This window comes from Dermacentor andersoni, chromosome 3 (genome assembly GCF_023375885.2).
Source record: "Dermacentor andersoni chromosome 3, qqDerAnde1_hic_scaffold, whole genome shotgun sequence".
Lineage (NCBI taxonomy): Eukaryota > Metazoa > Arthropoda > Arachnida > Ixodida > Ixodidae > Dermacentor > Dermacentor andersoni.
Window position 1 is genome coordinate 55,683,304 of NC_092816.1, and position 13,732 is coordinate 55,697,035.

The 13,732-nt window shown below is 44.8% G+C and overlaps 1 protein-coding gene across 1 annotated transcript in view; it reads right to left on the reverse strand.

The window, feature by feature from the left end:
- Window positions 1-1,801: 1,801 nt before the first annotated feature.
- LOC126520798 (cationic amino acid transporter 2-like) overlaps window positions 1,802-13,732 on the reverse strand; it is a 97,834-nt gene continuing 85,903 nt past the window's right edge. Inside the window, exon 6 of the mRNA XM_050169587.2 lies at window positions 1,802-13,653. The gene's annotated coding sequence lies outside the window, so the exon portion shown is untranslated. The remainder of the gene's footprint in view (window positions 13,654-13,732) is intronic.

Here is a 13,732-nt window from a genome sequence, read left to right on the forward strand (position 1 = left end):
GGTGCGTTTCAAATTGCAGTTACCGTATGTTTGCAGACAACCAGCTTTAAAACAGCCTGTCACTGTTTAGCTTCTTACTAACATTTTTACCCAGAAAGTGCTATTATATAGCCGCCTTACTTTGGAGCACTGGATGCACAGCTATATGTGATCGGAATGACTTCTGTAGGCACAGTGAAACTATCATGCATATGATCGTTTCACGTATTGTATATATATAATAGTATTGTAATATATGTAATATGTATATATAATATGTATTGCAGTGCACTCAGGGTACGGAAAGGCAGGTGTAAAAAGCAGGGACACATATACGAGTGACACATTCTAAACATCCAGTACTAGTTAAATTTTTGAAGATGGGTAATCCTGACATTTGCTTAGCTTTCAGTACGGACTTTGGAGAGCTATACTACCCTCTGGTGCATGATGGGTTTTTCAAGTGTGTCAAGTACTGCATATTAATGAAAGTTAAAGACATTTATGAACTTTATAGATGAATGTTGGTGTGGTTATGGGGTTTTGCTAGAAATAAAATATTGCCTATGTACAAAAGTGGAAGCTAGTGGGGTTGTGGGCTTTCTATTCAAGTGAAGAACTTGTACCTTTTCAAAAAATTGCTCCTCTTCTTAGTGTTGTATACTTAAGCAAGGCTCATCGCAAGTTAGATTGCTCTCTGGGTGACCATGGCATCTATATTTTTTGTTACGTGGTCGATTACTTGGTTTTCTGCTTTAGGTAACTTTGACACTTCTGTGACTGGAATTCAGCACAAAAGGTGGAAGGTGGAGGTTCACTAGAAAATTGCCTATACAAAACAGCATCCAGTTTCTAGACATTACCTCTGACTTTCCTGAGTGATCACTTGTGCTGGCAATACTGTTGGAGATTATCCAAGCCTCTGCTGAACTTTCCCCCTACCATTATAGTGTTGAAAAAAGCAGAATAGCTATGCATGCTTTAATTGGCCCCTAAACCACCTCAGACATTTTGCGCACGATTTAAATAAACATGGGCAATGAAAGCTCTGTTTTATAGTGGAACAATGGTGCTGCCTACTTATGACTGAAGTAAGGCATGTTGTTGGGCTAGTTGGTTCATAGATTCAGCAAAATTTTAAACTTTGCGAGGAAGACAGGATATGAACAGAAATGTGTGCGTGCACCTATATTTCTATTCATGTCCTGTCTTGGTCGCACAGTTTAAAATTTTGTTGAATTCATGGCTGAAGAATGACCAGGAAACAGCTTATTTCGATAGCATCATTGCATTTTGCCTGTGTGGCTGAGAGCCCCTTTACATGGCTTCCGAGATTATTTACTCCACTAACGGCGCTGGCAATCTTGGAGGCCTCGCTTGCTCTCGTATCACGTCACAACCGCTAGGTAAGCACAAACCGGAGGTGCTATTCTGGACTCTAAAATTTAGCCATTTTGTCTGTTCCAGTTGGCTTACGGGGCACGATGTGCCCTCTTTGATTTGCTCAAAAGGTCAAGATGGCAGAATTTGTTAACGTGACTGAATTTAGTCTCCAAAATAGCACCTGGGGAGCGCTAGTCTGGGGTGTGATCTTATAACGGTTTGCTTTTTTAGGAACCATTGTAAGATCGCCCCCCCGGTTGCTGAAGTTCTGCCATATTGTCAACTTTGCTATTTTATTGACCCTGATTGGCTCACAGAAATGCCATGCTCTCTGATTGGCTCAAGGTGTGGACATGGCTGAATCATACATTGTCCGTGCAGACCAGCACCCCGGGTTTCCATGGGGACACAGGCCACGGCCAAATCGAGTGCTCATTGCTCGTGTCTGAAAACATGTTTATTTCACAAGATCTTGTCATGCTGTCTACATATACGTTCCGTGTCTGTGCAAGACAAACCAATTCACGAAGTGAGCACAAACTGCAGTTAATGCATACAGTGGAGTTAAAAATACTTTGATTCATCTTGGAATCGATGTAGTCCACAAGACCTCACTGAAAACTGGGGGGAAAAAACAAGAAAACGTGCTTGCTGCTGATCTACGTAATAGTAGTAGTAGTTAGAAACAACATCGGGCTAAAGCAGACACACCTCACAAAGATCGTTGTTGTTGTGGCTGAGCATCTGACTTGCACGCTCGGCCTGTCTTTTTTTTTTCCTAGCTTTTGTACAATATAATAATCTTTTGGCACTATCACAGATCAGAAAGACAAGACGTCACAAACAGAATCTCGAGCTATTAAAGTGCAACGTCATTTTCATAACAAGCAACAAGCATACCATGTGAACACTGCTGTCACAACAAGAATCTACCTGCACTGTGCAAGAGATAATGGCGTCTAGTACTTACAGTCAACGCACATTAATTAAAACTTCGGATGTGTACGGATTTTCATCGGGATTATCACAAGTAGTCTAATATGCGGTTCAAGACATAATTATTAGGTGGCCAGATAATGGTGTTCCAAAGGTGCTTCTAGCAATCTCAAGGAATCAATCTGACCATCAAAGTAAAATGTGTTTCAATCTAATTATGCTGTTGTGCTGCTTCATCGGGCCATGTCACGTCACGTGACTGAGCGAGTGCCAAAACATCACGATGTTCTCCTGCGACGTGACCGCCTTCTGCCTCATGACATACAGCCCCTTGGAAACGAAACCAAAAGTAATAATAAGAATAATAATTTTATTTCCATCGATAAAAAAAAGCTGATTTAACAGCTTGACCAGTTCCGTGCTCTGGTTTGTAGAAAAAGTACAGTAAATTATTTATGCCGCTTCGAGGCTTGCCAATATATTTTGTGCTGTGTTGAGCTCCAGAACCTTTATTTCACACAAAAGCTTTAAAAAATCGCAAAAATACACAATGTATTATATTTGAAATGTGGTGTCCCAATTGAAATTTAGGGATGCCTTTCAAACAGACCGAAATATTTCATCACTGTGGGTCGGCTGTACTCAGTTAAATCCACGAGTGCAGATAGTTAAAAGTGATATTAGGAGGATGTATAATACAACAGCTGCTTGAAAAATGGAGTGAAACATTGTCTTTCTTGGAGCTTTTGTCCTGATACCACATTCAGATTGTCTTCAACTGCTTTCGACAGTCAACGAACTTCTTTACCTTTCTTTATATTACTGTATTTTTTCATAATACAGATGCTTCATTACTCTAGTGCAGAGATGACCCTTGTTTAGTTGCTTCTTTAAACAAACCTTGTTAGTCCGAAACATGCTGTTTGGAATTTTTATCGTAAAGAATAGCATACATTATTACGAAGCTGTGTCAGCACTGATTGTCGAGAGGAAAGCAGTTATATTGTTTAGAATTAAGGAGTGACAACGTCCTTTCAAAATCTAGTAAGAAAAAAAAAGCCGTGGCTGTGTCCACCTCCTCTCCACTCTTCTATAGTGATCTTAATGTTTTGTAACTTACTTTACTATATACATGTATTGTAACAAATTATTTGAAGCAATGGTACTGTGAAGAAATAATGTATTTGACAGCTGTGATACCTGGAATCCCAGAATACAATGGTTAAATCTAGAGTTTTACTTCAGAAGACCAATTGCAGTGCCATATTTCGTAGAAAATAATCATATTTATTTTTATTCTTACCACCTCCGCATTCCAAGAAACTAATGCGAGCTATCATAACATCAACCACAGATTACGAATGTTAATTGCGTGCGAACAAATGAACTACAATTGAAGCGATGCGAAGTCTACCACTCTTACTCAGTTTACGAGTGGAAGTATCATGAAAAGCTTGCAAAAATTGCTGTTTTTGATACCAAAAGTAAAAAAAAAAAAAACACGGCCGTTGCTGCTCACCAGGAGTGACACATGACCTAGAGCACGCAGCTCCTCAGCATGACCTCCGAGGTCAGGAGGTGCGCGCTAGAAAATCTCGGAGGTAGTGAGCTGGGACTTATGTCATAGTCCATTGATCGCAACAGCCACCAGTCTGCTTAGGTGCTGTTTGAAGGCTACTAATAAGAAAACTGCTATTAGCAGCTCCGCGGTTCTGCCAAGATTGCTTTGGTGGTATATATACTAACTTATAACAAATATAGCCAAAGTGAAATTTCATTGCAATTGGCCTTAAACAGGTCTTTCTGTTCACTCAAAAGTCTGTACTAGCCCTATACATAGAAGGCGTGAACATTCAGCAGATGCAGCAGTGACATACAGGTGTTGTCTCAGTGGAGGTATAGCGTCAGGTCTTCGCAATGAGAGGGAATCGATCCCCCCAAAAACACAAGTGACAGCGAACATGCAATAAGTATACCAAGTTGTACACACTCCTGAAGCATTTCTCTATAGAAAAAAGGTTTCTGAGCTCATAAACAGTGTAATGTAATTTGAGTATCTCTGGCGCAACAACATTCAACTTGTACCGTAATTCTCAGATAAATTGTCTATGACATTTCTCTATAACGGCTCTAAGACACCATGTTCACGGTTTAGAAGAGTTTAGTATAGAGGGTGGCTATGTCCAACAACGGCTTTGGGAACTTTAGTGAAATGCGGCATAACGACGCTCTTTCGAAAGTGGGGTACAGCGGCATTTAAATATATGCTTGACCACAGTGCAAGTTGATGCAGAGGGTTCCTTGTTGATGCAGAGGATTCGAGGTTTCACATGTGTGAGCGTCGGTCTTTGACGCATCCAGGCGCCATCTTGTTGATTGCGGTAAAGGCGGCAACCAGCACTGGGGGTGTTATCTAACGGTCTAAAGCTCTAAGGTACAGTCATGAGAAAAAGTCTGCAGACCACATGCGTGCAGACCTAAGTCAAGTGGTACAGCCTATGCATGCCTGTTCGACCAACGCAATGCACTGAAACAATTCCATGTTGCACGGCTGAAATCTAATGTTCTTGCTGAAGCTGTGGTCTCTAGACATTTGCTCCCGACTTTATATACTACGTATACTGATCTGGCACTGACCAGCCTTTTGCCATGATAGCAAGCATCTGGGAGATTACACAGAAGGTTACAAGACAGGTCGTTTCAAGCTCGTAACACACATATCAATGAGAACCATTCGCTTCTGAAACACACACACATTCTTTTTCGAGTTAATTGACTCATATACGCATTCGCCATGCACTGTTTGCTACTGGGCGCTGAATGCCAAAGTCGTAGATACGCAAGACACCGGTCGAGTTGATTGACTTCTCACAACAGTGCGTCGAGAGTGTAGTAAGGCCGAAATAAAGGGCACAACCACATGAACCACGTGACGTGGCAAAAACAGCGCACAAACGTACGCGAAAAAATTGTATATAGTATAATACGTGCAAACACAGCATTATCGTGAACAATTGAAACGCGACCAAGACCAATGAAATTGCGAGAATTTGATTCGACTAATGGTGCAGTTCGTTTTAACGTATAGAATAAACTAGAGGGAGGGAGCATGACGTCATGCGGCTAGCCACATCAAGGCAACAGCTCTTCCCTCTTTGTCTCTCCCATCGGCACACTGACTCTTGGGAAACAAGCCTGCACATACTTGCCGAGCCTTTCAAGGCATTTTGATGCAGGCCGCTTTCCCGTGAGACTTCCTTTACATATTTATTACTAGGCACTAAAACATTTACGCGGCACTACAAAGAACGGAGTATGGCATATGGAATCTATATATATTGAGTCCACTGATGTGTCTGCTATATACGGCAATTAAAACCTTGCGATTTTGCTTATGTAATTCTGTTGAGGTTCCATTTGTCCACAATAGTGCGGTGAAGCCTTATATAGGCTATTCCATCTTAACGTTGTCTTCCGAGTGTGCTGTGTACACAAAGTGAGAGATATGTTAGGGTTGAGGCGAGAAAGTGCCGTCTCAGCGCAAAGTGATGCTGGAAGACGAATCGAGAAAATGGAGGGGGGCGGTCGTTTATTTAACGCTGTTTGACGTCGTCTTTAAGCGCAGACGTTCGATTAAGACGTGTGAAGAAGGTGTCTGGAGTGACTAGGGCAGTTAATAACACTGTGTGTGAGTTATAAGTTAGTGTCCACTTTTCTGTCATGGTCTTACTGGGGACATTGCAGTTGGACATGCTCAGATCAGTGCACACATTACAGGAAGCACATGGGATGAAGCGCATGCTTGTAAGCCAGGCCAGAACTCAAGTTTGTGCATTCTGCAACAACCCTGCATGTTTCATCTTCGATGCGAGACTGTAAGCTAGATCTTGGGGTCCGTATTTACTAACGAAGTTCTTACACAGGAACTTTTAGTAACAACAGATGCAAAAAAAAATTATGTTGGCGGCAATTGTTAGCGAAGGCGAGCAGCAAATGGCAAGCAACACTCAGAACAAAAAACTGTGAATTCAGCCCCGTATCTGACGTTACCGTGCATTTGAATGTACATTGAATATACAGCCATTGCACATTCAGCCATTGAAATTTCTTAGAACCGTGTCGGAACGCTTTATTAAGGAATGGGCTAGTCTCACGGCTGAATATGTAAAAAGTAACGAAGCGTAATATCGTTAATTTCTTTTCCTTTCTTTTCTCCTGTCCTCTTTACATGGCGGCAGCTCCATTTGTATACCCTGATGTGATCCGAATGCGCGTCTGTCGAATGTATGACGGTCCAGGTACGTGCCTTAACAACTGTACGGTCACACGTCCGCGATATCAGTAGACTTCATCATTACTATCGTTTAAGTGTACTACGGTGGCAAAAAGAAAGAAGAATGGGTGCATAATCGACGGAAGCTTGATGTTAAGATGAAAGACTTCTTTTATGCAAAAGAATGTGTGGATTTTTTTTTTTTTTCAACAATATCGTCTGCTAGTAGTCAGTATACATCCCACTATAGCTGTCAGAGAAATCCAAGGTGCCAGTCGTCGCCAGATTGTTTCAATTACACTTAATATATCTGGAGAAAAAGCTTTCCTTTCATCTCTTTCTTTTTTTTTTTAGACAAATGCGGTGCTCTTGTAATTCCAACTTGGGCCGCAGTGTCACTCTTGTAGATACCCGTTCAAGGATATCACGTATTTGCGAGGAATTCCTCATTCCTATAGCGTCTCGGTAATGGGTATACCGACGTGCCTCGCGTTGGAATGCAGACGCAGCCTGCTGGTGTTATTTGTCGTATGTTTGATGGGGCTGTGCCACGTTTCGTTCAGTGTAAAGGGTGAGTACATGTTCGGAAAAAAAGAGATAGAGAAAAAAGGGAGTGCGGGAGTGGCTCAGAAGATAAAGTTGATGACGCTCAAGTAATGGAGCACCCGAGAGAACAAGCTGCTGCGGAGCAGGGAGAGAATAACAGATTGCCCGCGAACCATATAATCACAAGCGTTTGGAATGCTCGATTGCAGGGTCTCCAGGATCGGGGGGAATGCAAGGGTTGCAATGGAACGAGGGCTGAGGACGGGGTTGGGACGGTGGGTTTAGACAGATGGAGGAGGAGCAAGGGGGAGGGGAGGGGGCGAACAAAGCATCCGTCGTGTAGAGCTCGGTGGACACTCGATCATGCTTTAAAGAAATAAAATGTACTTTACAGTGATGTAGACGCGGGTTGCAGTAGGGGAGAATGTGCTCCTCGAGCGAATTGAAATTGACCCACCTTTCCGTGCAGCTGAACTCACACGCGCCATATATCAAACGCTCTTTGCTGGTGGGGAAAGAGCGCGCGCGAACGCTGGAGTAAGAGGCGTTATATCAAAGAAGTTTAAAGAAAAAAAAAATGCTGTAGGAAAAGAACGAAACGTTGTTCCATCTTACCAACGAAGTGCAGTGCAGCGAGCCTACGGATTGTTCGCATGACGTCACCTACGCCATTTTGTAGCCCTGTCCACAGATTCCACTATGCTACTGAAGATGAGCGGATCTAGATTACGTGCTGCTTTTCACCGAGCTGGCTGTACTGTAATGTGGCGAACTCGATGACGTCACTGCATACCCGTAGTACTGTTAATGTTTGGCGCGAAGGAACAGCGCAGCAGCAACTACACGGGGCGTATTTGCGACGTATATCGGGCGTTGCGTCACCCGCCGTCGAGCAAGGAGACTACAGATGGTTCGGTTCGCGCGGTAACGACGTTGTTAGCGCGGGTGTACGCTATACAAGTGCGGCCGTTAAGTGGGCGTGGCACGAGGCACTTGCGCCGACGTGTGACGCCAGTGAACTAGCTCCTGCCAGGATTATGCTAGCAAGCGGTCACCCGCTCGACGTAAAAAACTGAGGCTACGCCGCCGCGCGGGTGACGTCACGCAGGAAATACGCGGCGAGCTAGAGGATGGACGCGCCCTTGATGTCGGCGCTGGGGGATAAGAAATCACTGAAAGTATGAACAGCCACCGACTAGCCCTTTTCGTCGCTCTTTCGTCCTTGATATTCGCGATTCTCGTGTCTACATGGCGGACGCCTTTTCGGGAATTATCTTGCATGAAAAAAAAAAAATGAAAAAAAGCTTCTGGTCGACTAGTGCAATTTACTTCTAACGATGCTGAAGATTTAGTAAAACTACTAAGACTTCATTTCAGACAGGCAGTATACTAATTAGCGCCAGAAGGGCCGGCATATCAATCTTCTTAACAGGTATACTTACGGGCCTATTGTTCATTCACGATTCATATAAAGCAGCGTACTAAAAAAAAAAAAAAATAACGGACGCATCTATATTAAGGACACGAACAAGCTCTTTTTGTGTGTTCTTATTTCGTGCTCGTTCGTGTCTTTCGAATGCCATATGATTGAATGGGAACACATGCGACTGTACCGTGCGATCATACACGTGCGGATGCCACGCACATACGGGGGTTCATTGGACCTGATAGTTGCGGGGCATATGGGATACTTCGACAGGGTTTCGCTGTGTACTGCACAGAACTGGCGAGAGGGAGCATATAGTCCTAGCTGTGTCGCTACGGCGCAGTAGTGTATCCGTGTGGAGAAGACAAATGAACTGCTACATTGCTAGGTGGGTTGTAAAATCTGCGAAGAAACGTAACCTTTTTCTCTTCTTTCTTTCTCTCCTACTTCGTACCGTGTCACAGGATCGTTCCGAGAATGAAAAACGACTCGCGCGCGCGAATCTATAGATCGAGCGAGGGCTCGAAAATTCGGGAAATCGTGCCCGGAAAAAAAAAGGAAAAAAAAAAGCAGGAAGTGGTAAACGAACAAGATCGCGAAGCTCTCAGCTGCACGAATACTGAACTGCGGAAACGATTTTGTTTCGAGTCTTATTCATTTTTCTGTAAAATTTGAAAGGATTTCTATATGGACGTGCCGGAGAAGAGCCATGGCAGGCGTTTCCCCGCAGGAGCGAATGCCCACCCTAAGGAAACGGGACAAGGTGCCGTTAATAGGTGAAGTTAGATTGGTAGATTACGCTAACTATCTCAAATAGTATTTTCGTCAGGAGAAGCTTTATAACCCCGTTAGGATGCGATCAAGAAATAGACAGGTGGCGACGCCACCGTGACATTGCCGCACTGTCTCTGTGGTGACGTCATGAATTTCCAAAGCGCGACCGCTGAGCGCCACGAAATCCTTTGTCAGCAGACAAGGATTGCATTGACGTTCTAAATATAGCGAAGGCTGCTCACCACGGCAACTTGACCTGGCACAGAAAATGACCCGAATACGCAAAAAAAAAAAAAAAAGCGAAACGTATGACGTCACGGGAGCTACAGTTTAGGCGAGGTAATAAAGGCGAAATTTTGGCCTTCATTTCTGAAATAAATTTATTGCTGCCTGTGATACGTTGAAATTCAGGAAGGCGTACTGGTTACTTTACCGCATCGTCATTGTGGTATCACCAAGCTATACCATCACGATAGGAACTTTACACTATCGATTAAAAAAAATGCCATTATTTCTTGTCATATACATATAATGCTTGCAAGTTCCATCATGTGTTTATTGTTTAGTATTGAATAAATTCTCTCTTTTCTAATTACTTGAGCTTTTGTAATTTCTGATCGCACTTACGCTGTCTTCCACGCTTTTATTGCTTACATATAAATTCCAAACAGGTTTCTTGCAGTCTTGTTTTCTGGTCTGGGACCTCCTCTTCGTTTAAATTTATGGATGTACTTGTTTTTCTGCCCAATAAAAAAATGCAGCCGTCCGAGTGATCGATTGACTCGCTTCACTAAAATCGAGCTTTTCTCTCCATAGATGTACAAATATAACTTTTGAAATAATACTCTGCTGTCTGAACTGACTCGGACGGTTTTCTTTATAGTACCTCTTAAACGGATATAATATTAATAATACAACAAGAAATCTGCAGTACACATAGGCCGGAGCTCGGGGCCGCATTTCGGAATGGCTTTAACCCGAAATCGACCCGGGGGTACATCGCTTTGGGCGGTCAAAGAGAGGAAGGATAAAGAATGGAAGTGCGTGTAGAGAACACAGAGAGGAGAGGGAGAGAAAGAGTGAGGGAGATTAGGGATGAGGAGAAAGGAGAGAGAGAGAGTGGGTTGAAAGTGGCGACGGTCTTTTGTTTGGCTTGGACACCGCGGTGTCTTTCCTACCGGTCGGTCTCTTGTGCTAAGGTGTAACCGATCAAAGAAGTATTCTATACAGACCGCACCCTCAACGGATGCTCGGGCCAGCAAGCGAGCGAGCGGCCGGTAAGTTCGATTTCGCGCACAACGGAGCGGTGTTCCCGTGCGTGGACGTCGTTTGCTTTTCGAATGTATTCGACTGTCGCCTGCATACTGCACAGCCCGCGGGGATATCGTGCGATGTAGCGAAAAAAATAAAGGAAAAAGAAGGAAACGCATCGTCTTCGCCGTGGCTTTGTCGGTCAAACTGATTTAATAACGCGCCTAATTTAGAGAACTGGGAGATGAGGAAAAATGAACTGTTCTCGCCCTGAAAAAAAAAAAAGAAAGAAAGGGAACGATGTCATTAACGCGATTCGATTCGCGTTGGCTTTTGTGAAAACAGAGGGATCGCGCGCCTCCGACTTTTCATCCAGATTCGGATTCTGCGCGCTCTGTGTTGAATACGACGCGTACAACGCGGGGAGAGGCTGCGTCGATTCTTTCTTTCTTTCTTTCTCTCTCTCTCTCTTTCGATTCTTTTCGCATGCGGGAGATCGTTTTGTCGCCTTGAAGCGATCACGTAAATCGACAGCGACGCTTGCAGATTTGTTATCGATGATGATGGTTTCCCGCCAATGTGGCATAAACCCACACACCATAAGGGTTAGACCAAGCAGTCGGGTGGTGGTCATCATCATCACCAGCCTATCTTTATGTCCACTGCAGGACGAAGGCCCCTCCCGGCGATCTCCATTTACCTGTCTTGCGCTATAGTTGATTCCAACTTGCGTCTGCAAATTTGCTAATTTCATCGCCCAGCCTAATTTCCTGCCGTCCTCGACTGCGCATCCCTTTGCTTGGCACCAGGGAGGTAGTAAGAGAAAAAAAAGAAAGGATAAATGAAATTACAAGAGAAACCGATCGTAAGTGAACTAAAGGAATGTGCAATACAGTAAAGTAAGCCTCGCGAAAGTGAAAGAAGAAGCAAATTGCCGTCGCTTTCATGGGTTGCCGAAAATAAGACTAAAAGATTAAAAAAAAAAGAAAGAGTTCGCACATTCCTGGAAACGAACATTGTCGGCTTTTTTGGGAGCAAATCGTTTCGCCGGGCGGTGGGAAGTTTCCTGTATACGCGACTGGGACGATCTACAGAGGCGCGAATAAGATTTCGGTAGAAAATTGAGTACCTTCGTTCTTTTCTCGCGAATGAACAGGAGAAAAAAAATGGAAGTGAAAATTAACTCCGCACTGCGTAGCCAGCCGCCAGAGTCACAACGGCGCAGACCCCCAGCGGTTTGGTCGATCGACAGCGATTGTCGCTTTGCGGCGTTAGCTCGCGAAGCGACAGGACTTTCCCTTGGTTGTAGAAGCAGCAAATGAAGTAAGGCAAATGAAATAGCATTTTTGTGCAGGCTTGACAAGTTCTGAAAGCGTTCACGCTGAGATTACAACTCGCACACTTCACTGTCCTTTTTCTTATATATTTTTTTTTTTTTGCAATGCACGGACATCCACATTTGTTTTGCTCAGAAATGCGTCTTGTTTTTGTGTACACCAAGAGTCAAATTATGCGTCCGCCGCAGTAAGCCCAGCGGATATATGGCATTGTGCTGCTCGGCTGAGGTCGCGGGTTCGATTCGATGTGGGCCTCGGTGGCCGCATTTGGATGAGGGTGAAATGCAAGAACGTTCGTATACTTAGATTTTAGTGCGCGCTAAAGAAACTTCATCCCCAACTACGTCGTGCGGCGTAAACAAGAGCGTGGTTTTATGGCACGCAAATTTACCTCATATTTTCTTTTTACAGCGAAGTTGTATATGGCTAGCCGATTCGTCCCTCTGTCTGTCGCCTGTACGCCGAAAACTCCTCTGGCGCAACCCCCATGTACATGCGCGAAGAAAAAAAAGAAGGAGCGAGAGAGACGCGCGATTGGCTGCGCCAGTAGTGACGTCGTTGCTCTCCGTCGCAGCCAAGCGCGCGCGCAGCAGTTTCTCTCCGGCTCCGTAATGGGCAGGTCACGTGTCCTACGTACTTCTGAGGAGCAGGCAGCTTTCGATCAGCAACGCTGCGAGCAGAACGCGGAACGAGCTCGTCTACGCCGTACCGACCAGCCACTCCTGACGAGATATTTAACTTTTAGTGTCTACGCATTTCAAACACTGTGCCATGTACTGTTAGTTAAATGTTTGAGTTCAACTCGGGAGGGAAGTATATCGTAAATGACCCCACTCGACAGGAGGCATAACGCTGGCATTAATTATGAAGACGTTCGCGGCGCCTTTCGCTATATAGAGGTGCGATACTCGGCAAGTTCGTTCCAGACGAAACACGGGAGCGCAAGAGAAAGAGAGCTCAAGGGCGGTTGCTGAACTAAACCATAGCGTATTTCCATTCAAAAAAAAAAAAATGAACAGAACACGTAATCGTATATGCACATTCGCTTTTTTTTCTCTGTCTTTCACAGCATGACCATCTCATAACAATCAGAGCAGGGCGCTCTTTTTTCTTTTGTTTGTTTGACCCATTTCTGGAACGCACTTCAAACGCAGCAGCTATAGAAACAGTTCCGACATTTATCAGAAGTCACCGAACTTTGTCCTTCGCTGAGACACGTCCCCTTCTTTTGTCATCTCCTGCTTACATCGACTTTTCTGCCTGTATGTCAAACTGTAGTAAGGACCTCTCGTCGTGTGTGTGTGTGTGTGTGTGTGTGTGTGTCAGGGACGGGACAACGCGAACAGTCTATAACATGTAGTGATGGCGACGCAGCTGCATGCGTCCCTATAACGTCGTCGTTCCAGAGCACAACTGAGATAGATATATATATACTATTCGGACGGCGCTGTCGCGACAGGAAGAAACGGGGACGAAAGCTCGGCCCCTCTTTCGTTTTCGTTCCCCCCGGGCTTCCCTCGGTTATTGCTGGTCGGCGGCGGCAGTCGTGGGGGTCGCCGGGGAGCGCTGGCTCAGCGGGTCCCGGGCCGTCGCGGCCCCTTCGGCGGGACCGCAGGTGGCGCGGCCCATGTCCGAATCGCGCAGACCGTTTCTTTCGCCGGAGGACGTTTGCCGGGGCTCCGGGGGAGAGGGAGGGAGACCGCCTTGGTTCTCTCCCGGTGACACAGCAGGTCGGTTTGTTTTGTGCTCTGCGCAGGAAAACAGGGACACGATGATGGGTGGCAGTCCTTTGTATAGGATTACTGCGCACGCGTGCACTTTTCGTGG